At 46.4% G+C, this 22367-nt stretch overlaps 28 non-coding genes across 28 annotated transcripts; 4 read left to right on the top strand and 24 right to left on the bottom strand.

Annotated features, from left to right (window-relative positions):
* Positions 1-464: 464 nt before the first annotated feature.
* On the bottom strand, positions 465-603 carry LOC141314002 (U4 spliceosomal RNA). Its single transcript, XR_012350067.1, has one exon. It is a non-coding gene; the product is annotated as a U4 spliceosomal RNA (small nuclear RNA).
* A 582-nt stretch (positions 604-1185) lies between these two features.
* Positions 1186-1259, bottom strand: trnan-guu (transfer RNA asparagine (anticodon GUU)). The gene has a single exon. It is a non-coding gene; the product is annotated as a tRNA-Asn (tRNA).
* A 191-nt stretch (positions 1260-1450) lies between these two features.
* On the bottom strand, positions 1451-1523 carry trnak-cuu (transfer RNA lysine (anticodon CUU)). The gene has a single exon. It is a non-coding gene; the product is annotated as a tRNA-Lys (tRNA).
* Positions 1524-2751: 1228 nt separating this feature from the next.
* Positions 2752-2967, bottom strand: LOC141313933 (small nucleolar RNA U3). The gene has a single exon (XR_012349998.1). It is a non-coding gene; the product is annotated as a small nucleolar RNA U3 (small nucleolar RNA).
* Positions 2968-3940: 973 nt separating this feature from the next.
* LOC141313967 (U4 spliceosomal RNA) lies at positions 3941-4081 on the bottom strand. Its single transcript, XR_012350032.1, has one exon. It is a non-coding gene; the product is annotated as a U4 spliceosomal RNA (small nuclear RNA).
* Positions 4082-4571: 490 nt separating this feature from the next.
* trnas-gcu (transfer RNA serine (anticodon GCU)) lies at positions 4572-4653 on the top strand. Its single transcript has one exon. It is a non-coding gene; the product is annotated as a tRNA-Ser (tRNA).
* A 490-nt stretch (positions 4654-5143) lies between these two features.
* LOC141313994 (U4 spliceosomal RNA) lies at positions 5144-5282 on the bottom strand. Its single transcript, XR_012350060.1, has one exon. It is a non-coding gene; the product is annotated as a U4 spliceosomal RNA (small nuclear RNA).
* Positions 5283-5864: 582 nt separating this feature from the next.
* Positions 5865-5938, bottom strand: trnan-guu (transfer RNA asparagine (anticodon GUU)). The gene has a single exon. It is a non-coding gene; the product is annotated as a tRNA-Asn (tRNA).
* Positions 5939-6129: 191 nt separating this feature from the next.
* trnak-cuu (transfer RNA lysine (anticodon CUU)) lies at positions 6130-6202 on the bottom strand. The gene has a single exon. It is a non-coding gene; the product is annotated as a tRNA-Lys (tRNA).
* A 1231-nt stretch (positions 6203-7433) lies between these two features.
* On the bottom strand, positions 7434-7649 carry LOC141313931 (small nucleolar RNA U3). The gene has a single exon (XR_012349997.1). It is a non-coding gene; the product is annotated as a small nucleolar RNA U3 (small nucleolar RNA).
* A 973-nt stretch (positions 7650-8622) lies between these two features.
* On the bottom strand, positions 8623-8763 carry LOC141313979 (U4 spliceosomal RNA). The gene has a single exon (XR_012350044.1). It is a non-coding gene; the product is annotated as a U4 spliceosomal RNA (small nuclear RNA).
* Positions 8764-9253: 490 nt separating this feature from the next.
* Positions 9254-9335, top strand: trnas-gcu (transfer RNA serine (anticodon GCU)). The gene has a single exon. It is a non-coding gene; the product is annotated as a tRNA-Ser (tRNA).
* A 490-nt stretch (positions 9336-9825) lies between these two features.
* LOC141313993 (U4 spliceosomal RNA) lies at positions 9826-9964 on the bottom strand. Its single transcript, XR_012350059.1, has one exon. It is a non-coding gene; the product is annotated as a U4 spliceosomal RNA (small nuclear RNA).
* Positions 9965-10546: 582 nt separating this feature from the next.
* Positions 10547-10620, bottom strand: trnan-guu (transfer RNA asparagine (anticodon GUU)). Its single transcript has one exon. It is a non-coding gene; the product is annotated as a tRNA-Asn (tRNA).
* A 191-nt stretch (positions 10621-10811) lies between these two features.
* On the bottom strand, positions 10812-10884 carry trnak-cuu (transfer RNA lysine (anticodon CUU)). Its single transcript has one exon. It is a non-coding gene; the product is annotated as a tRNA-Lys (tRNA).
* Positions 10885-12112: 1228 nt separating this feature from the next.
* LOC141313929 (small nucleolar RNA U3) lies at positions 12113-12328 on the bottom strand. Its single transcript, XR_012349995.1, has one exon. It is a non-coding gene; the product is annotated as a small nucleolar RNA U3 (small nucleolar RNA).
* Positions 12329-13301: 973 nt separating this feature from the next.
* LOC141313978 (U4 spliceosomal RNA) lies at positions 13302-13442 on the bottom strand. Its single transcript, XR_012350043.1, has one exon. It is a non-coding gene; the product is annotated as a U4 spliceosomal RNA (small nuclear RNA).
* Positions 13443-13932: 490 nt separating this feature from the next.
* Positions 13933-14014, top strand: trnas-gcu (transfer RNA serine (anticodon GCU)). Its single transcript has one exon. It is a non-coding gene; the product is annotated as a tRNA-Ser (tRNA).
* Positions 14015-14504: 490 nt separating this feature from the next.
* On the bottom strand, positions 14505-14643 carry LOC141313991 (U4 spliceosomal RNA). Its single transcript, XR_012350056.1, has one exon. It is a non-coding gene; the product is annotated as a U4 spliceosomal RNA (small nuclear RNA).
* A 582-nt stretch (positions 14644-15225) lies between these two features.
* Positions 15226-15299, bottom strand: trnan-guu (transfer RNA asparagine (anticodon GUU)). The gene has a single exon. It is a non-coding gene; the product is annotated as a tRNA-Asn (tRNA).
* Positions 15300-15490: 191 nt separating this feature from the next.
* trnak-cuu (transfer RNA lysine (anticodon CUU)) lies at positions 15491-15563 on the bottom strand. Its single transcript has one exon. It is a non-coding gene; the product is annotated as a tRNA-Lys (tRNA).
* A 1228-nt stretch (positions 15564-16791) lies between these two features.
* On the bottom strand, positions 16792-17007 carry LOC141313941 (small nucleolar RNA U3). The gene has a single exon (XR_012350007.1). It is a non-coding gene; the product is annotated as a small nucleolar RNA U3 (small nucleolar RNA).
* A 973-nt stretch (positions 17008-17980) lies between these two features.
* Positions 17981-18121, bottom strand: LOC141313966 (U4 spliceosomal RNA). The gene has a single exon (XR_012350031.1). It is a non-coding gene; the product is annotated as a U4 spliceosomal RNA (small nuclear RNA).
* Positions 18122-18611: 490 nt separating this feature from the next.
* trnas-gcu (transfer RNA serine (anticodon GCU)) lies at positions 18612-18693 on the top strand. Its single transcript has one exon. It is a non-coding gene; the product is annotated as a tRNA-Ser (tRNA).
* A 490-nt stretch (positions 18694-19183) lies between these two features.
* On the bottom strand, positions 19184-19322 carry LOC141313990 (U4 spliceosomal RNA). The gene has a single exon (XR_012350055.1). It is a non-coding gene; the product is annotated as a U4 spliceosomal RNA (small nuclear RNA).
* Positions 19323-19904: 582 nt separating this feature from the next.
* trnan-guu (transfer RNA asparagine (anticodon GUU)) lies at positions 19905-19978 on the bottom strand. The gene has a single exon. It is a non-coding gene; the product is annotated as a tRNA-Asn (tRNA).
* Positions 19979-20169: 191 nt separating this feature from the next.
* On the bottom strand, positions 20170-20242 carry trnak-cuu (transfer RNA lysine (anticodon CUU)). Its single transcript has one exon. It is a non-coding gene; the product is annotated as a tRNA-Lys (tRNA).
* Positions 20243-21472: 1230 nt separating this feature from the next.
* Positions 21473-21688, bottom strand: LOC141313928 (small nucleolar RNA U3). The gene has a single exon (XR_012349994.1). It is a non-coding gene; the product is annotated as a small nucleolar RNA U3 (small nucleolar RNA).
* Between the last annotated feature and the right edge of the window lie 679 nt (positions 21689-22367).

Here is a 22367-nt window from a genome sequence, read left to right as displayed (position 1 = left end):
GTCCTGGGGACCCCACTCTGCGCTTTTTGTGTCTTCCTTATCTGACACACTCAGTTCAGTTCACTGAGTGCTCTACTAATGAGCCGATGGTCTGAATCGGGAGTGTTAAATAAAAGGACCACGGAAAGTGACGGGGTGGTCGAGTGGTTAAGGCGATGCAAGGCTAATCCGTTGTGCTAGGCTCACCTTGGTTTGTGTGGGTTTGAATCCCGTCCTCTTCATTTGATGATTTAGCACCACTGAGAGCCCACCAGAACAGACAGGCCCAACCTGTTTACGATGGGTAGCGGTGAGCTGTGATTGTGCTGTAGTTTAATGATACCTGCAGCGAAGTCTTGAGAGCATATTGACAAAACAACAAATCTTCTGGCTCCGGCACGCTATGATCTGTAGACACCTCTTTGACGAGGACCAACAACCAGCCACTCTAACAAAACGAAGCAAAACTTTGTTTTTCAAGAAGCGTCCAGAGAGACCGGCAAAATCTGAGAAGCTGACTGTATTTCAAATCATCCAGATGGGATATCGGGGAAAGTTTACAACCAGCAATGATCACACCTCAGATAAACCACACAAGCTACAACATTGCCTCTGCGATAGAATACCGGTGACGGTCGTGACCTTTTCTTGCAGCTACGTGGATGTGATCCGACAAGGTGATAGCAAGCTGGATGAGCCCCAGAGACAGATCATCAGTGAAGACCTCTTCACCTAGACGGCCATCGACGCAAGACTGTGAAAACCAGATCCTCTCCAATCTGACACTGTGGCAACATGGAACTTTTGCATCTACATTAAAATTAGTCTGTTTGTTCTTATTCTGAGGTCACCGTAGCCGCCATATCCATTCTGTATTCCGATTAGATGGTCACTGCAGTCCCCCGGATCCAGTCCGTACCAAGAGCAGATGGTGGATCAGCACCTTCAGCCGAATGTCAGCGGATACCATGTCAACTAGATGAGCCCCAGAGACAGATCATCAGTAAAGAATGAATCCACATGCCACAGCAAACTCGAGCTGGTGAAAATGTTCACCAAACACCCGCCGCTGACTTCTTTTAAAAGAAGCCAGCTTATTGAAGGTGCACAGGATAAACGCCCTGAGAAAGCTGTGCCTCGCAACCCTAAGAATGGCATAGGCGCTAGTGGACACCTGACGCGCGTGCAAAACACCGGCATTTCACACGTCCCTGGGTGGGCTCGAACCACCAACCTTTCGGTTAACAGCCGAACGCACTAACCGATTGCGCCACAGAGACAGACATTGCGCATCTGCTGCCGCGGGATCACGGTTGTATAAGCAAGGGTTAGGGTTAGGGATTAGAATCGCACGTACTAACAGGCTGTTTTGAAAGATGTTTCCGGAGCTCGCAAAATCCACTTAGCCTGTGCGGAGAATGGGCACGCTGGAGCCCGCCAACCTGTTGGGAAGAAAGAGCGCCAACAGAGCCGCCCAACGTGGGGCTCGAACCCACGACCCTGAGATTAAGAGTCTCATGCTCTACCGACTGAGCTAGCCGGGCTGGTCGTGGTCTCCTTCACCGGGTCGGACGCAGTTTTCATCGGCTCCCAAATGACACAGGCGAAACGGAGGCTCTCGCGTTGTGCAAGACTGTCGAGCCGTCCCGTGGGTAGTGCTTAGAGCAGGCTTAGAGTTTTCTTCTGTCAGTTTTGACCCAATCTGTTATTGGGAAGCGCAGTTTGACCCAGCAGTGCGGGCCAACAACATGTTCTGTCTTGCCGCGTGAAGGCGGTTCAATGCTTTGGTCAGCGTATGGTTGAGATGTGATTTTCCACCAATTTGGGGCACCTTTCTTATGGAAATCAAGGATAAATCTATATAAGGATAAGGATAAATCTTCTATATTTCGGTGGTCTTTTGCAAACACTAGATTTATATGTCAGTTCCAACATAACACCGACTGTTACGCAACAGTCCCGGGATCGTTAATAGTTACGCCTCCAACATTTGCATCGCCCAATCATCGGTAACGTCAGTACATCAGTAAAACAAGGCAAGCCACTGAAGGGACACGGTTAGCTTAATGCTAGCGCTAGCCTGTTACATTGCAGTACAAAAGATATCACTTACCACATAAACAGAGAGATGACTGTGCTGATGATGGTGAATGATGGAGAAATAACTGCGCTGATGATGGCGAATGATTTACAGATCCAGAGTATCACCGAGAAGCAGCTGAACTTGTGTGGTAAGAAGCGCTCCCTCTGCATTATAACTTTACACAGAGCACATGGATCACAGTAATGAGACTAAAATGTCTGCGATACAAAACGGCAGATTCAACAAACCACATATTAAAAGCCGCTAGAGCTCCTAATTAAATAAATATTTTTATCAATGTGCCAGCTATAGAGATGAGCAGCTCTGTGAAACAGCCAATCGGAGCAGAGCTCATTAATATTCATGAAGCTTCCAAAAAAGGCAATAACAGAGCATTTCATTCTAGGGACAAATCCTAGGGTTGTAAATGGTCCTGTAAAACCGTTTCTGGAGATTGTTTGCCCTTTCCTATGCCATATACCTTCTATGCAGATATCAAAGAACAAATTAAAATATTCTCTCAATGCATTTTATGGCAACTTTAAGTTGATAGAACCAGCTGACATCTTATCCTGACATTCTGAATATCAAGGATGGTGACACCCACCAACAAAAATGTAAAAAAAAAAAAAAAATCTCAATCATAACGACTCATAAGACTTTTAATCTGATATTTACATTTTTCAGAGACCACTCTGACCATACTCTCTTCGTCTATGCTGCTTAAATGCCACACAGAACGTTCATCAATGGTGTGGAGCATATGAAATAAACCATTACTCCACACCCGATTCACGCTCAGAAAAGAGTATCAAAGCTCATCATCGTAGTTTGGGAGACACTACACTTTTGAAACACATTTCCTAGTTAGAAACTATAGAAATGATCCCTGAAAGTATAGTCTTGACCTCCATTTTGCAAAACCAGCTTAGGCGAGTTCTGACACTTTGAGTCTCAGAGATGGTTACAACCTAACAACAGAGATGAGAAAAGTTACATTTGAAACATCATTAGAGTCCTAAAATTTTGTTTGTAATTTTAGTTGGATGCAGTTTTCATTGGCCCCCAAATTACACAGGCGAAACTGAGGCTCTCGCGTTGTGCGAGACTGTCAACCCGTCCCGTGGGTAGGGCTTAAAGCAGGCTTAGAGATTTCTTCTGTCAGTTTTGACCCAATCTGTTTTTGGGAAGCGCAGTTTGACCCAGCAGTGCGGGCCAACAACATGTTCTGTTTTGCCGCGTGAAGGCGGTTTAATGCTTTGGACAGCGTATGGTTGAGATGTGATTTTCCACCAATTTGGGGCACCTTTCTTATGGAAATCAAGGATGATTTCATGGGAAATGGCAAACTGGTGTAGCGTTTGGCTAATAAGCTGAAGCTACAAAGGATGTACCGGTGCCCCGTCGTCCGAGCAGAATCCACATTCGGCCGTAATCGGAGGTTACTACTAACGTTGGATTGTGTCTCATAGGGAGTTTGGCGCAGGGCCTCAGTGGAAAACAGGCCCTCGGCGGCTGAAACAAAAGACGAAGAATGCATCCACATGCACATGAATCAGGAATGTTAAATAAAGAAACCCCGCCGGATGACGAGGTGGTCCAGTGGTTAAGGCGGTGGAAGGCTAATACATTGTGCTCGACACGCATTCGAAGCTTTAGCGCCACTGAGAGGCCACCGGACCAGACAGGCCCAACATGTTTACGATGGGTAACGGTGAGCTGTAATTGCGTTGCAGTTTAACGATACTTGTCTTGAGAACATATTGACAAAACAACAAACCTTCTGGCTCTGGCGCACTATCATCAGCAGACCGTTTTTTTGGCGAGGAAAAAAAACCCTAAACGAAACAAGGCTATATTTCTCAACAAAACTCTAAGCCTCCAGAGAGACTAGCAAAAATTGCCAAAGATAACTGTATTTCAAGTCATCCTGGCGGGGTATTGGGTAAAGTTTTCAACCAGCAATGATCGCGCCTCGGACAAACCTCATAGGCTACAATATTGCCTCTGCGAAAGAATGCAGGCGATGGTCGTGACCTTTTTCTGCACCTACGTGGATGTGAACCGACAAGGTGGTAGCAAGCTTTAAACTGCCGCACAAACAGTCTCCTGCCACGGGTTGCTGCACCGTGTTTCTACGGAACAGATTAGAGGTGTGTAAAAGACGGCTCATTCACTATTCCCTCTGTGCTCAAAACAGCCAGCTGAAAGCACGGCAGCAGCAGCTGAAAAGGTCCGCAGCATGGCCTATCTCGGTCAGCAAGGGGACGGGGTGGCCGAGTGGTTAAGGCGATGGACTGCTAATCCATTTTGCTCTGTGCAATGGTTGGAATCCATTCTTGTCGTTCGGTTCCTTTAGCACTGGACCTTAATCCGGGTCCTGGGGACCCCATGCTAAACTTTTTGTGTGTCCTCCTTATCTAACACACTCAGTTCAGTTCTTTGAGTTCTCTACTAATGAACTGATGATCTGAATCAGGAGTGCTAAATAAAAAATATCACGTAAAATGACGAGGTGGCCGAGTGGTTAAGGCGATGGACTGCTAATCCATTGTGCTCTGCACGCGTGGGTTCGAATCCCATCCTCGTCGTTCGGCTCCTTTAGCAGTAATCCTCGGTCCTGGGGACCCCACTCTGCGCTTTTTGTGTCTTCCTTATCTGACACACTCAGTTCAGTTCACTGAGTGCTCTACTAATGAGCCGATGGTCTGAATCGGGAGTGTTAAATAAAAGGACCACGGAAAGTGACGGGGTGGTCGAGTGTTTAAGGCGATGCAAGGCTAATCCGTTGTGCTAGGCTCACCTTGGTTTGTGTGGGTTTGAATCCCGTCCTCTTCATTTGATGATTTAGCACCACTGAGAGCCCACCAGAACAGACAGGCCCAACCTGTTTACGATGGGTAGCGGTGAGCTGTGATTGTGCTGTAGTTTAATGATACCTGCAGCGAAGTCTTGAGAGCATATTGAAAAAACAACAAATCTTCTGGCTCCGGCACGCTATGATCTGTAGACACCTCTTTGACGAGGACCAACAACCAGCCACTCTAACAAAACGAAGCAAAACTTTGTTTTTCAAGAAGCGTCCAGAGAGACCGGCAAAAACTGAGAAGCTGACTGTATTTCAAATCATCCAGATGGGATATCGGGGAAAGTTTACAACCAGCAATGATCACACCTCAGATAAACCACACAAGCTACAACATTGCCTCTGCGATAGAATACCGGTGACGGTCGTGACCTTTTCTTGCAGCTACGTGGATGTGATCCGACAAGGTGATAGCAAGCTGGATGAGCCCCAGAGACAGATCATCAGTGAAGACCTCTTCACCTAGACGGCCATCGACGCAAGACTGTGAAAACCAGATCCTCTCCAATCTGACACTGTGGCAACATGGAACTTTTGCATCTACATTAAAATTAGTCTGTTTGTTCTTATTCTGAGGTCACCGTAGCCGCCATATCCATTCTGTATTCCGATTAGATGGTCACTGCAGTCCCCCGGATCCAGTCCGTACCAAGAGCAGATGGTGGATCAGCACCTTCAGCCGAATGTCAGCGGATACCATGTCAACTAGATGAGCCCCAGAGACAGATCATCAGTAAAGAATGAATCCACATGCCACAGCAAACTCGAGCTGGTGAAAATGTTCACCAAACACCCGCCGCTGACTTCTTTTAAAAGAAGCCAGCTTATTGAAGGTGCACAGGATAAACGCCCTGAGAAAGCTGTGCCTCGCAACCCTAAGAATGGCATAGGCGCTAGTGGACACCTGACGCGCGTGCAAAACACCGGCATTTCACACGTCCCTGGGTGGGGTCGAACCACCAACCTTTCGGTTAACAGCCGAACGCGCTAACCGATTGCGCCACAGAGACAGACATTGCGCATCTGCTGCCGCGGGATCACGGTTGTAAAAGCAAGGGTTAGGGTTAGGGATTAGAATCGCACGTACTAACAGGCTGTTTTGAAAGATGTTTCCGGAGCTCGCAAAATCCACTTAGCCTGTGCGGAGAATGGGCACGCTGGAGCCCGCCACCCTGTTGGGAAGAAAGAGCGCCAACAGAGCCGCCCAACGTGGGGCTCGAACCCACGACCCTGAGATTAAGAGTCTCATGCTCTACCGACTGAGCTAGCCGGGCTGGTCGTGGTCTTCTTCACCGGGTCGGACGCAGTTTTCATCGGCTCCCAAATGACACAGGCGAAACGGAGGCTCTCGCGTTGTGCAAGACTGTCGAGCCGTCCCGTGGGTAGTGCTTAGAGCAGGCTTAGAGTTTTCTTCTGTCAGTTTTGACCCAATCTGTTATTGGGAAGCGCAGTTTGACCCAGCAGTGCGGGCCAACAACATGTTCTGTCTTGCCGCGTGAAGGCGGTTCAATGCTTTGGTCAGCGTATGGTTGAGATGTGATTTTCCACCAATTTGGGGCACCTTTCTTATGGAAATCAAGGATAAATCTATATAAGGATAAGGATAAATCTTCTATATTTCGGTGGTCTTTTGCAAACACTAGATTTATATGTCAGTTCCAACATAACACCGACTGTTACGCAACAGTCCCGGGATCGTTAATAGTTACGCCTCCAACATTTGCATCGCCCAATCATCGGTAACGTCAGTACATCAGTAAAACAAGGCAAGCCACTGAAGGGACACGGTTAGCTTAATGCTAGCGCTAGCCTGTTACATTGCAGTACAAAAGATATCACTTACCACATAAACAGAGAGATGACTGTGCTGATGATGGTGAATGATGGAGAAATAACTGCGCTGATGATGGCGAATGATTTACAGATCCAGAGTATCACCGAGAAGCAGCTGAACTTGTGTGGTAAGAAGCGCTCCCTCTGCATTATAACTTTACACAGAGCACATGGATCACAGTAATGAGACTAAAATGTCTGCGATACAAAACGGCAGATTCAACAAACCACATATTAAAAGCCGCTAGAGCTCCTAATTAAATAAATATTTTTATCAATGTGCCAGCTATAGAGATGAGCAGCTCTGTGAAACAGCCAATCGGAGCAGAGCTCATTAATATTCATGAAGCTTCCAAAAAAGGCAATAACAGAGCATTTCATTCTAGGGACAAATCCTAGGGTTGTAAATGGTCCTGTAAAACCGTTTCTGGAGATTGTTTGCCCTTTCCTATGCCATATACCTTCTATGCAGATATCAAAGAACAAATTAAAATATTCTCTCAATGCATTTTATGGCAACTTTAAGTTGCTAGAACCAGCTGACATCTTATCCTGACATTCTGAATATCAAGGATGGTGACACCCACCAACAAAAATGTAAAAAAAAAAAAAAAAAAATCTCAATCATAACGACTCATAAGATTTTTAATCTGATATTTACATTTTTCAGAGACCACTCTGACCATACTCTCTTCGTCTATGCTGCTTAAATGCCACACAGAACGTTCATCAATGGTGTGGAGCATATGAAATAAACCATTACTCCACACCCGATTCACGCTCAGAAAAGAGTATCAAAGCTCATCATCGTAGTTTGGGAGACACTACACTTTTGAAACACATTTCCTAGTTAGAAACTATAGAAATGATCCCTGAAAGTATAGTCTTGACCTCCATTTTGCAAAACCAGCTTAGGCGAGTTCTGACACTTTGAGTCTCAGAGATGGTTACAACCTAACAACAGAGATGAGAAAAGTTACATTTGAAACATCATTAGAGTCCTAAAATTTTGTTTGTAATTTTAGTTGGATGCAGTTTTCATTGGCCCCCAAATTACACAGGCGAAACTGAGGCTCTCGCGTTGTGCGAGACTGTCAACCCGTCCCGTGGGTAGGGCTTAAAGCAGGCTTAGAGATTTCTTCTGTCAGTTTTGACCCAATCTGTTTTTGGGAAGCGCAGTTTGACCCAGCAGTGCGGGCCAACAACATGTTCTGTTTTGCCGCGTGAAGGCGGTTTAATGCTTTGGACAGCGTATGGTTGAGATGTGATTTTCCACCAATTTGGGGCACCTTTCTTATGGAAATCAAGGATGATTTCATGGGAAATGGCAAACTGGTGTAGCGTTTGGCTAATAAGCTGAAGCTACAAAGGATGTACCGGTGCCCCGTCGTCCGAGCAGAATCCACATTCGGCCGTAATCGGAGGTTACTACTAACGTTGGATTGTGTCTCATAGGGAGTTTGGCGCAGGGCCTCAGTGGAAAACAGGCCCTCGGCGGCTGAAACAAAAGACGAAGAATGCATCCACATGCACATGAATCAGGAATGTTAAATAAAGAAACCCCGCCGGATGACGAGGTGGTCCAGTGGTTAAGGCGGTGGAAGGCTAATACATTGTGCTCGACACGCATTCGAAGCTTTAGCGCCACTGAGAGGCCACCGGACCAGACAGGCCCAACATGTTTACGATGGGTAACGGTGAGCTGTAATTGCGTTGCAGTTTAACGATACTTGTCTTGAGAACATATTGACAAAACAACAAACCTTCTGGCTCTGGCGCACTATCATCAGCAGACCGTTTTTTTGGCGAGGAAAAAAAACCCTAAACGAAACAAGGCTATATTTCTCAACAAAACTCTAAGCCTCCAGAGAGACTAGCAAAAATTGCCAAAGATAACTGTATTTCAAGTCATCCTGGCGGGGTATTGGGTAAAGTTTTCAACCAGCAATGATCGCGCCTCGGACAAACCTCAAAAGCTACAATATTGCCTCTGCGAAAGAATGCAGGCGATGGTCGTGACCTTTTTCTGCACCTACGTGGATGTGAACCGACAAGGTGGTAGCAAGCTTTAAACTGCCGCACAAACAGTCTCCTGCCACGGGTTGCTGCACCGTGTTTCTACGGAACAGATTAGAGGTGTGTAAAAGACGGCTCATTCACTATTCCCTCTGTGCTCAAAACAGCCAGCTGAAAGCACGGCAGCAGCAGCTGAAAAGGTCCGCAGCATGGCCTATCTCGGTCAGCAAGGGGACGGGGTGGCCGAGTGGTTAAGGCGATGGACTGCTAATCCATTTTGCTCTGTGCAATGGTTGGAATCCATTCTTGTCGTTCGGTTCCTTTAGCACTGGACCTTAATCCGGGTCCTGGGGACCCCATGCTAAACTTTTTGTGTGTCCTCCTTATCTAACACACTCAGTTCAGTTCTTTGAGTTCTCTACTAATGAACTGATGATCTGAATCAGGAGTGCTAAATAAAAAATATCACGTAAAATGACGAGGTGGCCGAGTGGTTAAGGCGATGGACTGCTAATCCATTGTGCTCTGCACGCGTGGGTTCGAATCCCATCCTCGTCGTTCGGCTCCTTTAGCAGTAATCCTCGGTCCTGGGGACCCCACTCTGCGCTTTTTGTGTCTTCCTTATCTGACACACTCAGTTCAGTTCACTGAGTGCTCTACTAATGAGCCGATGGTCTGAATCGGGAGTGTTAAATAAAAGGACCACGGAAAGTGACGGGGTGGTCGAGTGTTTAAGGCGATGCAAGGCTAATCCGTTGTGCTAGGCTCACCTTGGTTTGTGTGGGTTTGAATCCCGTCCTCTTCATTTGATGATTTAGCACCACTGAGAGCCCACCAGAACAGACAGGCCCAACCTGTTTACGATGGGTAGCGGTGAGCTGTGATTGTGCTGTAGTTTAATGATACCTGCAGCGAAGTCTTGAGAGCATATTGAAAAAACAACAAATCTTCTGGCTCCGGCACGCTATGATCTGTAGACACCTCTTTGACGAGGACCAACAACCAGCCACTCTAACAAAACGAAGCAAAACTTTGTTTTTCAAGAAGCGTCCAGAGAGACCGGCAAAAACTGAGAAGCTGACTGTATTTCAAATCATCCAGATGGGATATCGGGGAAAGTTTACAACCAGCAATGATCACACCTCAGATAAACCACACAAGCTACAACATTGCCTCTGCGATAGAATACCGGTGACGGTCGTGACCTTTTCTTGCAGCTACGTGGATGTGATCCGACAAGGTGATAGCAAGCTGGATGAGCCCCAGAGACAGATCATCAGTGAAGACCTCTTCACCTAGACGGCCATCGACGCAAGACTGTGAAAACCAGATCCTCTCCAATCTGACACTGTGGCAACATGGAACTTTTGCATCTACATTAAAATTAGTCTGTTTGTTCTTATTCTGAGGTCACCGTAGCCGCCATATCCATTCTGTATTCCGATTAGATGGTCACTGCAGTCCCCCGGATCCAGTCCGTACCAAGAGCAGATGGTGGATCAGCACCTTCAGCCGAATGTCAGCGGATACCATGTCAACTAGATGAGCCCCAGAGACAGATCATCAGTAAAGAATGAATCCACATGCCACAGCAAACTCGAGCTGGTGAAAATGTTCACCAAACACCCGCCGCTGACTTCTTTTAAAAGAAGCCAGCTTATTGAAGGTGCACAGGATAAACGCCCTGAGAAAGCTGTGCCTCGCAACCCTAAGAATGGCATAGGCGCTAGTGGACACCTGACGCGCGTGCAAAACACCGGCATTTCACACGTCCCTGGGTGGGGTCGAACCACCAACCTTTCGGTTAACAGCCGAACGCACTAACCGATTGCGCCACAGAGACAGACATTGCGCATCTGCTGCCGCGGGATCACGGTTGTAAAAGCAAGGGTTAGGGTTAGGGATTAGAATCGCACGTACTAACAGGCTGTTTTGAAAGATGTTTCCGGAGCTCGCAAAATCCACTTAGCCTGTGCGGAGAATGGGCACGCTGGAGCCCGCCACCCTGTTGGGAAGAAAGAGCGCCAACAGAGCCGCCCAACGTGGGGCTCGAACCCACGACCCTGAGATTAAGAGTCTCATGCTCTACCGACTGAGCTAGCCGGGCTGGTCGTAGTCTCCTTCACCGGGTCGGACGCAGTTTTCATCGGCTCCCAAATGACACAGGCGAAACGGAGGCTCTCGCGTTGTGCAAGACTGTCGAGCCGTCCCGTGGGTAGTGCTTAGAGCAGGCTTAGAGTTTTCTTCTGTCAGTTTTGACCCAATCTGTTATTGGGAAGCGCAGTTTGACCCAGCAGTGCGGGCCAACAACATGTTCTGTCTTGCCGCGTGAAGGCGGTTCAATGCTTTGGTCAGCGTATGGTTGAGATGTGATTTTCCACCAATTTGGGGCACCTTTCTTATGGAAATCAAGGATAAATCTATATAAGGATAAGGATAAATCTTCTATATTTCGGTGGTCTTTTGCAAACACTAGATTTATATGTCAGTTCCAACATAACACCGACTGTTACGCAACAGTCCCGGGATCGTTAATAGTTACGCCTCCAACATTTGCATCGCCCAATCATCGGTAACGTCAGTACATCAGTAAAACAAGGCAAGCCACTGAAGGGACACGGTTAGCTTAATGCTAGCGCTAGCCTGTTACATTGCAGTACAAAAGATATCACTTACCACATAAACAGAGAGATGACTGTGCTGATGATGGTGAATGATGGAGAAATAACTGCGCTGATGATGGCGAATGATTTACAGATCCAGAGTATCACCGAGAAGCAGCTGAACTTGTGTGGTAAGAAGCGCTCCCTCTGCATTATAACTTTACACAGAGCACATGGATCACAGTAATGAGACTAAAATGTCTGCGATACAAAACGGCAGATTCAACAAACCACATATTAAAAGCCGCTAGAGCTCCTAATTAAATAAATATTTTTATCAATGTGCCAGCTATAGAGATGAGCAGCTCTGTGAAACAGCCAATCGGAGCAGAGCTCATTAATATTCATGAAGCTTCCAAAAAAGGCAATAACAGAGCATTTCATTCTAGGGACAAATCCTAGGGTTGTAAATGGTCCTGTAAAACCGTTTCTGGAGATTGTTTGCCCTTTCCTATGCCATATACCTTCTATGCAGATATCAAAGAACAAATTAAAATATTCTCTCAATGCATTTTATGGCAACTTTAAGTTGATAGAACCAGCTGACATCTTATCCTGACATTCTGAATATCAAGGATGGTGACACCCACCAACAAAAATGTAAAAAAAAAAAAAAAATCTCAATCATAACGACTCATAAGATTTTTAATCTGATATTTACATTTTTCAGAGACCACTCTGACCATACTCTCTTCGTCTATGCTGCTTAAATGCCACACAGAACGTTCATCAATGGTGTGGAGCATATGAAATAAACCATTACTCCACACCCGATTCACGCTCAGAAAAGAGTATCAAAGCTCATCATCGTAGTTTGGGAGACACTACACTTTTGAAACACATTTCCTAGTTAGAAACTATAGAAATGATCCCTGAAAGTATAGTCTTGACCTCCATTTTGCAAAACCAGCTTAGGCGAGTTCTGACACTTTGAGTCTCAGAGATGGTTACAACCTAACAACAGAGATGAGAAAAGTTACATTTGAAACATCATTAGAGTCCTAAAATTTTGTTTGTAATTTTAGTTGGATGCAGTTTTCATTGGCCCCCAAATTACACAGGCGAAACTGAGGCTCTCGCGTTGTGCGAGACTGTCAACCCGTCCCGTGGGTAGGGCTTAAAGCAGGCTTAGAGATTTCTTCTGTCAGTTTTGACCCAATCTGTTTTTGGGAAGCGCAGTTTGACCCAGCAGTGCGGGCCAACAACATGTTCTGTTTTGCCGCGTGAAGGCGGTTTAATGCTTTGGACAGCGTATGGTTGAGATGTGATTTTCCACCAATTTGGGGCACCTTTCTTATGGAAATCAAGGATGATTTCATGGGAAATGGCAAACTGGTGTAGCGTTTGGCTAATAAGCTGAAGCTACAAAGGATGTACCGGTGCCCCGTCGTCCGAGCAGAATCCACATTCGGCCGTAATCGGAGGTTACTACTAACGTTGGATTGTGTCTCATAGGGAGTTTGGCGCAGGGCCTCAGTGGAAAACAGGCCCTCGGCGGCTGAAACAAAAGACGAAGAATGCATCCACATGCACATGAATCAGGAATGTTAAATAAAGAAACCCCGCCGGATGACGAGGTGGTCCAGTGGTTAAGGCGGTGGAAGGCTAATACATTGTGCTCGACACGCATTCGAAGCTTTAGCGCCACTGAGAGGCCACCGGACCAGACAGGCCCAACATGTTTACGATGGGTAACGGTGAGCTGTAATTGCGTTGCAGTTTAACGATACTTGTCTTGAGAACATATTGACAAAACAACAAACCTTCTGGCTCTGGCGCACTATCATCAGCAGACCGTTTTTTTGGCGAGGAAAAAAAACCCTAAACGAAACAAGGCTATATTTCTCAACAAAACTCTAAGCCTCCAGAGAGACTAGCAAAAATTGCCAAAGATAACTGTATTTCAAGTCATCCTGGCGGGGTATTGGGTAAAGTTTTCAACCAGCAATGATCGCGCCTCGGACAAACCTCAAAAGCTACAATATTGCCTCTGCGAAAGAATGCAGGCGATGGTCGTGACCTTTTTCTGCACCTACGTGGATGTGAACCGACAAGGTGGTAGCAAGCTTTAAACTGCCGCACAAACAGTCTCCTGCCACGGGTTGCTGCACCGTGTTTCTACGGAACAGATTAGAGGTGTGTAAAAGACGGCTCATTCACTATTCCCTCTGTGCTCAAAACAGCCAGCTGAAAGCACGGCAGCAGCAGCTGAAAAGGTCCGCAGCATGGCCTATCTCGGTCAGCAAGGGGACGGGGTGGCCGAGTGGTTAAGGCGATGGACTGCTAATCCATTTTGCTCTGTGCAATGGTTGGAATCCATTCTTGTCGTTCGGTTCCTTTAGCACTGGACCTTAATCCGGGTCCTGGGGACCCCATGCTAAACTTTTTGTGTGTCCTCCTTATCTAACACACTCAGTTCAGTTCTTTGAGTTCTCTACTAATGAACTGATGATCTGAATCAGGAGTGCTAAATAAAAAATATCACGTAAAATGACGAGGTGGCCGAGTGGTTAAGGCGATGGACTGCTAATCCATTGTGCTCTGCACGCGTGGGTTCGAATCCCATCCTCGTCGTTCGGCTCCTTTAGCAGTAATCCTCGGTCCTGGGGACCCCACTCTGCGCTTTTTGTGTCTTCCTTATCTGACACACTCAGTTCAGTTCACTGAGTGCTCTACTAATGAGCCGATGGTCTGAATCGGGAGTGTTAAATAAAAGGACCACGGAAAGTGACGGGGTGGTCGAGTGTTTAAGGCGATGCAAGGCTAATCCGTTGTGCTAGGCTCACCTTGGTTTGTGTGGGTTTGAATCCCGTCCTCTTCATTTGATGATTTAGCACCACTGAGAGCCCACCAGAACAGACAGGCCCAACCTGTTTACGATGGGTAGCGGTGAGCTGTGATTGTGCTGTAGTTTAATGATACCTGCAGCGAAGTCTTGAGAGCATATTGAAAAAACAACAAATCTTCTGGCTCCGGCACGCTATGATCTGTAGACACCTCTTTGACGAGGACCAACAACCAGCCACTCTAACAAAACGAAGCAAAACTTTGTTTTTCAAGAAGCGTCCAGAGAGACCGGCAAAAACTGAGAAGCTGACTGTATTTCAAATCATCCAGATGGGATATCGGGGAAAGTTTACAACCAGCAATGATCACACCTCAGATAAACCACACAAGCTACAACATTGCCTCTGCGATAGAATACCGGTGACGGTCGTGACCTTTTCTTGCAGCTACGTGGATGTGATCCGACAAGGTGATAGCAAGCTGGATGAGCCCCAGAGACAGATCATCAGTGAAGACCTCTTCACCTAGACGGCCATCGACGCAAGACTGTGAAAACCAGATCCTCTCCAATCTGACACTGTGGCAACATGGAACTTTTGCATCTACATTAAAATTAGTCTGTTTGTTCTTATTCTGAGGTCACCGTAGCCGCCATATCCATTCTGTATTCCGATTAGATGGTCACTGCAGTCCCCCGGATCCAGTCCGTACCAAGAGCAGATGGTGGATCAGCACCTTCAGCCGAATGTCAGCGGATACCATGTCAACTAGATGAGCCCCAGAGACAGATCATCAGTAAAGAATGAATCCACATGCCACAGCAAACTCGAGCTGGTGAAAATGTTCACCAAACACCCGCCGCTGACTTCTTTTAAAAGAAGCCAGCTTATTGAAGGTGCACAGGATAAACGCCCTGAGAAAGCTGTGCCTCGCAACCCTAAGAATGGCATAGGCGCTAGTGGACACCTGACGCGCGTGCAAAACACCGGCATTTCACACGTCCCTGGGTGGGGTCGAACCACCAACCTTTCGGTTAACAGCCGAACGCACTAACCGATTGCGCCACAGAGACAGACATTGCGCATCTGCTGCCGCGGGATCACGGTTGTAAAAGCAAGGGTTAGGGTTAGGGATTAGAATCGCACGTACTAACAGGCTGTTTTGAAAGATGTTTCCGGAGCTCGCAAAATCCACTTAGCCTGTGCGGAGAATGGGCACGCTGGAGCCCGCCACCCTGTTGGGAAGAAAGAGCGCCAACAGAGCCGCCCAACGTGGGGCTCGAACCCACGACCCTGAGATTAAGAGTCTCATGCTCTACCGACTGAGCTAGCCGGGCTGGTCGTAGTCTCCTTCACCGGGTCGGACGCAGTTTTCATCGGCTCCCAAATGACACAGGCGAAACGGAGGCTCTCGCGTTGTGCAAGACTGTCGAGCCGTCCCGTGGGTAGTGCTTAGAGCAGGCTTAGAGTTTTCTTCTGTCAGTTTTGACCCAATCTGTTATTGGGAAGCGCAGTTTGACCCAGCAGTGCGGGCCAACAACATGTTCTGTCTTGCCGCGTGAAGGCGGTTCAATGCTTTGGTCAGCGTATGGTTGAGATGTGATTTTCCACCAATTTGGGGCACCTTTCTTATGGAAATCAAGGATAAATCTATATAAGGATAAGGATAAATCTTCTATATTTCGGTGGTCTTTTGCAAACACTAGATTTATATGTCAGTTCCAACATAACACCGACTGTTACGCAACAGTCCCGGGATCGTTAATAGTTACGCCTCCAACATTTGCATCGCCCAATCATCGGTAACGTCAGTACATCAGTAAAACAAGGCAAGCCACTGAAGGGACACGGTTAGCTTAATGCTAGCGCTAGCCTGTTACATTGCAGTACAAAAGATATCACTTACCACATAAACAGAGAGATGACTGTGCTGATGATGGTGAATGATGGAGAAATAACTGCGCTGATGATGGCGAATGATTTACAGATCCAGAGTATCACCGAGAAGCAGCTGAACTTGTGTGGTAAGAAGCGCTCCCTCTGCATTATAACTTTACACAGAGCACATGGATCACAGTAATGAGACTAAAATGTCTGCGATACAAAACGGCAGATTCAACAAACCACATATTAAAAGCCGCTAGAGCTCCTAATTAAATAAATATTTTTATCAATGTGCCAGCTATAGAGATGAGCAGCTCTGTGAAACAGCCAATCGGAGCAGAGCTCATTAATATTCATGAAGCTTCCAAAAAAGGCAATAACAGAGCATTTCATTCTAGGGACAAATCCTAGGGTTGTAAATGGTCCTGTAAAACCGTTTCTGGAGATTGTTTGCCCTTTCCTATGCCATATACCTTCTATGCAGATATCAAAGAACAAATTAAAATATTCTCTCAATGCATTTTATGGCAACTTTAAGTTGATAGAACCAGCTGACATCTTATCCTGACATTCTGAATATCAAGGATGGTGACACCCACCAACAAAAATGTAAAAAAAAAAAAAAAATCTCAATCATAACGACTCATAAGATTTTTAATCTGATATTTACATTTTTCAGAGACCACTCTGACCATACTCTCTTCGTCTATGCTGCTTAAATGCCACACAGAACGTTCATCAATGGTGTGGAGCATATGAAATAAACCATTATTCCACACCCGATTCACGCTCAGAAAAGAGTATCAAAGCTCATCATCGTAGTTTGGGAGACACTACACTTTTGAAACACATTTCCTAGTTAGAAACTATAGAAATGATCCCTGAAAGTATAGTCTTGACCTCCATTTTGCAAAACCAGCTTAGGCGAGTTCTGACACTTTGAGTCTCAGAGATGGTTACAACCTAACAACAGAGATGAGAAAAGTTACATTTGAAACATCATTAGAGTCCTAAAATTTTGTTTGTAATTTTAGTTGGATGCAGTTTTCATTGGCCCCCAAATTACACAGGCGAAACTGAGGCTCTCGCGTTGTGCGAGACTGTCAACCCGTCCCGTGGGTAGGGCTTAAAGCAGGCTTAGAGATTTCTTCTGTCAGTTTTGACCCAATCTGTTTTTGGGAAGCGCAGTTTGACCCAGCAGTGCGGGCCAACAACATGTTCTGTTTTGCCGCGTGAAGGCGGTTTAATGCTTTGGACAGCGTATGGTTGAGATGTGATTTTCCACCAATTTGGGGCACCTTTCTTATGGAAATCAAGGATGATTTCATGGGAAATGGCAAACTGGTGTAGCGTTTGGCTAATAAGCTAAAGCTACAAAGGATGTACCGGTGCCCCGTCGTCCGAGCAGAATCCACATTCGGCCGTAATCGGAGGTTACTACTAACGTTGGATTGTGTCTCATAGGGAGTTTGGCGCAGGGCCTCAGTGGAAAACAGGCCCTCGGCGGCTGAAACAAAAGACGAAGAATGCATCCACATGCACATGAATCAGGAATGTTAAATAAAGAAACCCCGCCGGATGACGAGGTGGTCCAGTGGTTAAGGCGGTGGAAGGCTAATACATTGTGCTCGACACGCATTCGAAGCTTTAGCGCCACTGAGAGGCCACCGGACCAGACAGGCCCAACATGTTTACGATGGGTAACGGTGAGCTGTAATTGCGTTGCAGTTTAACGATACTTGTCTTGAGAACATATTGACAAAACAACAAACCTTCTGGCTCTGGCGCACTATCATCAGCAGACCGTTTTTTTGGCGAGGAAAAAAAACCCTAAACGAAACAAGGCTATATTTCTCAACAAAACTCTAAGCCTCCAGAGAGACTAGCAAAAATTGCCAAAGATAACTGTATTTCAAGTCATCCTGGCGGGGTATTGGGTAAAGTTTTCAACCAGCAATGATCGCGCCTCGGACAAACCTCATAGGCTACAATATTGCCTCTGCGAAAGAATGCAGGCGACGGTCGTGACCTTTTTCTGCACCTACGTGGATGTGAACTGACAAGGTGGTAGCAAGCTTTAAACTGCCGCACAAACAGTCTCCTGCCACGGGTTGCTGCACCGTGTTTCTACGGAACAGATTAGAGGTGTGTAAAAGACGGCTCATTCACTATTCCCTCTGTGCTCAAAACAGCCAGCTGAAAGCACGGCAGCAGCAGCTGAAAAGGTCCGCAGCATGGCCTATCTCGGTCAGCAAGGGGACGGGGTGGCCGAGTGGTTAAGGCGATGGACTGCTAATCCATTTTGCTCTGTGCAATGGTTGGAATCCATTCTTGTCGTTCGGTTCCTTTAGCACTGGACCTTAATCCGGGTCCTGGGGACCCCATGCTAAACTTTTTGTGTGTCCTCCTTATCTAACACACTCAGTTCAGTTCTTTGAGTTCTCTACTAATGAACTGATGATCTGAATCAGGAGTGCTAAATAAAAAATGTCACGTAAAATGACGAGGTGGCCGAGTGGTTAAGGCGATGGACTGCTAATCCATTGTGCTCTGCACGCGTGGGTTCGAATCCCATCCTCGTCGTTCGGCTCCTTTAGCAGTAATCCTCGGTCCTGGGGACCCCACTCTGCGCTTTTTGTGTCTTCCTTATCTGACACACTCAGTTCAGTTCACTGAGTGCTCTACTAATGAGCCGATGGTCTGAATCGGGAGTGTTAAATAAAAGGACCACGGAAAGTGACGGGGTGGTCGAGTGTTTAAGGCGATGCAAGGCTAATCCGTTGTGCTAGGCTCACCTTGGTTTGTGTGGGTTTGAATCCCGTCCTCTTCATTTGATGATTTAGCACCACTGAGAGCCCACCAGAACAGACAGGCCCAACCTGTTTACGATGGGTAGCGGTGAGCTGTGATTGTGCTGTAGTTTAATGATACCTGCAGCGAAGTCTTGAGAGCATATTGAAAAAACAACAAATCTTCTGGCTCCGGCACGCTATGATCTGTAGACACCTCTTTGACGAGGACCAACAACCAGCCACTCTAACAAAACGAAGCAAAACTTTGTTTTTCAAGAAGCGTCCAGAGAGACCGGCAAAAACTGAGAAGCTGACTGTATTTCAAATCATCCAGATGGGATATCGGGGAAAGTTTACAACCAGCAATGATCACACCTCAGATAAACCACACAAGCTACAACATTGCCTCTGCGATAGAATACCGGTGACGGTCGTGACCTTTTCTTGCAGCTACGTGGATGTGATCCGACAAGGTGATAGCAAGCTGGATGAGCCCCAGAGACAGATCATCAGTGAAGACCTCTTCACCTAGACGGCCATCGACGCAAGACTGTGAAAACCAGATCCTCTCCAATCTGACACTGTGGCAACATGGAACTTTTGCATCTACATTAAAATTAGTCTGTTTGTTCTTATTCTGAGGTCACCGTAGCCGCCATATCCATTCTGTATTCCGATTAGATGGTCACTGCAGTCCCCCGGATCCAGTCCGTACCAAGAGCAGATGGTGGATCAGCACCTTCAGCCGAATGTCAGCGGATACCATGTCAACTAGATGAGCCCCAGAGACAGATCATCAGTAAAGAATGAATCCACATGCCACAGCAAACTCGAGCTGGTGAAAATGTTCACCAAACACCCGCCGCTGACTTCTTTTAAAAGAAGCCAGCTTATTGAAGGTGCACAGGATAAACGCCCTGAGAAAGCTGTGCCTCGCAACCCTAAGAATGGCATAGGCGCTAGTGGACACCTGACGCGCGTGCAAAACACCGGCATTTCACACGTCCCTGGGTGGGCTCGAACCACCAACCTTTCGGTTAACAGCCGAACGCGCTAACCGATTGCGCCACAGAGACAGACATTGCGCATCTGCTGCCGCGGGATCACGGTTGTAAAAGCAAGGGTTAGGGTTAGGGATTAGAATCGCACGTACTAACAGGCTGTTTTGAAAGATGTTTCCGGAGCTCGCAAAATCCACTTAGCCTGTGCGGAGAATGGGCACGCTGGAGCCCGCCAACCTGTTGGGAAGAAAGAGCGCCAACAGAGCCGCCCAACGTGGGGCTCGAACCCACGACCCTGAGATTAAGAGTCTCATGCTCTACCGACTGAGCTAGCCGGGCTGGTCGTGGTCTCCTTCACCGGGTCGGACGCAGTTTTCATCGGCTCCCAAATGACACAGGCGAAACGGAGGCTCTCGCGTTGTGCAAGACTGTCGAGCCGTCCCGTGGGTAGTGCTTAGAGCAGGCTTAGAGTTTTCTTCTGTCAGTTTTGACCCAATCTGTTATTGGGAAGCGCAGTTTGACCCAGCAGTGCGGGCCAACAACATGTTCTGTCTTGCCGCGTGAAGGCGGTTCAATGCTTTGGTCAGCGTATGGTTGAGATGTGATTTTCCACCAATTTGGGGCACCTTTCTTATGGAAATCAAGGATAAATCTATATAAGGATAAGGATAAATCTTCTATATTTCGGTGGTCTTTTGCAAACACTAGATTTATATGTCAGTTCCAACATAACACCGACTGTTACGCAACAGTCCCGGGATCGTTAATAGTTACGCCTCCAACATTTGCATCGCCCAATCATCGGTAACGTCAGTACATCAGTAAAACAAGGCAAGCCACTGAAGGGACACGGTTAGCTTAATGCTAGCGCTAGCCTGTTACATTGCAGTACAAAAGATATCACTTACCACATAAACAGAGAGATGACTGTGCTGATGATGGTGAATGATGGAGAAATAACTGCGCTGATGATGGCGAATGATTTACAGATCCAGAGTATCACCGAGAAGCAGCTGAACTTGTGTGGTAAGAAGCGCTCCCTCTGCATTATAACTTTACACAGAGCACATGGATCACAGTAATGAGACTAAAATGTCTGCGATACAAAACGGCAGATTCAACAAACCACATATTAAAAGCCGCTAGAGCTCCTAATTAAATAAATATTTTTATCAATGTGCCAGCTATAGAGATGAGCAGCTCTGTGAAACAGCCAATCGGAGCAGAGCTCATTAATATTCATGAAGCTTCCAAAAAAGGCAATAACAGAGCATTTCATTCTAGGGACAAATCCTAGGGTTGTAAATGGTCCTGTAAAACCGTTTCTGGAGATTGTTTGCCCTTTCCTATGCCATATACCTTCTATGCAGATATCAAAGAACAAATTAAAATATTCTCTCAATGCATTTTATGGCAACTTTAAGTTGATAGAACCAGCTGACATCTTATCCTGACATTCTGAATATCAAGGATGGTGACACCCACCAACAAAAATGTAAAAAAAAAAAAAAAAAATCTCAATCATAACAACTCATAAGACTTTTAATCTGATATTTACATTTTTCAGAGACCACTCTGACCATACTCTCTTCGTCTATGCTGCTTAAATGCCACACAGAACGTTCATCAATGGTGTGGAGCATATGAAATAAACCATTACTCCACACCCGATTCACGCTCAGAAAAGAGTATCAAAGCTCATCATCGTAGTTTGGGAGACACTACACTTTTGAAACACATTTCCTAGTTAGAAACTATAGAAATGATCCCTGAAAGTATAGTCTTGACCTCCATTTTGCAAAACCAGCTTAGGCGAGTTCTGACACTTTGAGTCTCAGAGATGGTTACAACCTAACAACAGAGATGAGAAAAGTTACATTTGAAACATCATTAGAGTCCTAAAATTTTGTTTGTAATTTTAGTTGGATGCAGTTTTCATTGGCCCCCAAATTACACAGGCGAAACTGAGGCTCTCGCGTTGTGCGAGACTGTCAACCCGTCCCGTGGGTAGGGCTTAAAGCAGGCTTAGAGATTTCTTCTGTCAGTTTTGACCCAATCTGTTTTTGGGAAGCGCAGTTTGACCCAGCAGTGCGGGCCAACAACATGTTCTGTTTTGCCGCGTGAAGGCGGTTTAATGCTTTGGACAGCGTATGGTTGAGATGTGATTTTCCACCAATTTGGGGCACCTTTCTTATGGAAATCAAGGATGATTTCATGGGAAATGGCAAACTGGTGTAGCGTTTGGCTAATAAGCTAAAGCTACAAAGGATGTACCGGTGCCCCGTCGTCCGAGCAGAATCCACATTCGGCCGTAATCGGAGGTTACTACTAACGTTGGATTGTGTCTCATAGGGAGTTTGGCGCAGGGCCTCAGTGGAAAACAGGCCCTCGGCGGCTGAAACAAAAGACGAAGAATGCATCCACATGCACATGAATCAGGAATGTTAAATAAAGAAACCCCGCC

This window comes from Garra rufa, unplaced genomic scaffold (genome assembly GCF_049309525.1).
Source record: "Garra rufa unplaced genomic scaffold, GarRuf1.0 hap1_unplaced_007, whole genome shotgun sequence".
Lineage (NCBI taxonomy): Eukaryota > Metazoa > Chordata > Actinopteri > Cypriniformes > Cyprinidae > Garra > Garra rufa.
This window is presented reverse-complemented; position numbering and strand designations above follow the sequence as displayed.